The following is a 1,597-nucleotide window of genomic DNA, read 5'->3' on the forward strand; positions in this document are numbered from 1 at the left end:
GGCCCCGGCCGCCCCATGGCGCCGGGACCCCGCTCCGCTCGTGCGCCGGCGCGCTACCCTCCACTTCCCGCCCCGCACAAAGATGGCTGTTCCTATGCCCTGCACAAACATGACTGCCCTGCGCCATGGCGCCGGGACACCCCCGGTGCGTCGGCGCACTGCCCTCCAGTTTTCGCCCCGCCCCTCACAAAGATGGCCGCCCCCGCGTGCCCCGCACAATCATGGTCGCCCTGTTCTAACCATAAGGGCGGGAAAGGCGCGCAGGGGCAGGGCCACGTGGAGCAAGTCACCGCAGGGGGAGCGGCTGCTGCCGCTGCTCTCTGTGTCTGCGCCTGCTGTATTGCAGTGCCCCCTGGTGGTGATGGGGTTGAGGTTGGTGATGGATGATGATGATGATGGTGGCAGCGGTGCTCTATGTCTCTGGTGACCTCCTAAGATGAGGGATAGCCAGAAAAGGTGCTTTGGGTCAATGTGACATCCTTTTTATTAGACTGATTTAACTTGGTTTAGTTTGTCTAATAAAAGCTGACATTTACCCAGAGAACCTTGTCTGCCTGTGTCCTTAGACCAGGGGTCAGCAACGTTTTGGGTCAGAGTGCCAAAAACACCCACAACCTCAACTTGTAAGATGTTGGTGTGCTGGGGGCAGACGGTGGGGGAGCCATGAGAGGCTCAATTTTTGTTCCCTGCTGTCCAACCCAAGGCAGGAGTGCCAAGCAAAATGCCTCCAAGTACCACACTCTGGTGCAGGGACAGGCCATTATTTTTGGCAGAGGGCCGCTTACTGAGTTGGCAAGCCGTAGAGGGCCATAAGACAGGCAGCCCAGGGCACATTAATATTAATTTTCTAAAATTTTTAGGTGCCCCGCAGGCTGGATAGAATGGCCTGGGGGGCCCATATCTGGCCCCCAGGCCACATTTTGCCCACCCCTGCTCTGGTGCCTGTGTTGGGAGTTACTTTATCCCTGCCTCAGACCAACAGGCTGTCTAACCAACACCCTGTAACGTGAGGGATAGTAACATAAGGAGAAGTGCAAAGTCCTGCACTTAGGTTGGAAGAATCCCTTGTACCAGTACAGGCTTGAGACCAACTGGCTAAGCAGCAGCTCTGCAGAAAAGGACCTAGGTGTCACAGTGGACAATAACCTGAATATAACCAGCAGTGCCAAGAAAGCTAATGCCATACTGGGCTGCAAAAGTAGGAGTGTTATCAGCAGTGTGAGTGAGGTGGTGGTGGTGGTGGAATCTCCACCCTTGGAGATTCCTATCTTTCCATGATTCTGTCTTCCCTAGGCCAATGAAGGAGTTCCTCTTTCTGGTACCGAAGGCTGGGAGGTTGCTAGATGAAGTGGATAGATATGGGCCTGGTCTTGGACAAAGCCTGGGCAGCAGCCATCTCCACCAGCCTGATGCGAAAATCGGGATTTGTTTCTTTTGGAGGCTCACGAATAATAATTCCTCAGGCACACGTTATTAGCAACACAAAGGGTATATTTGCAAATAGGGTCAGAGTGGAGACAAAAGACCACTCTGCCCCCGAGGAAAACTCTTAGCTAGCTTTTATCTCCTTCTCCTGGGCACGTGTGCAGAAACAGGA

This window comes from Crocodylus porosus, unplaced genomic scaffold, assembly GCF_001723895.1.
Source record: "Crocodylus porosus isolate Cpor-Errol unplaced genomic scaffold, CroPor_comp1, whole genome shotgun sequence".
Classification (NCBI taxonomy): domain Eukaryota; kingdom Metazoa; phylum Chordata; order Crocodylia; family Crocodylidae; genus Crocodylus; species Crocodylus porosus.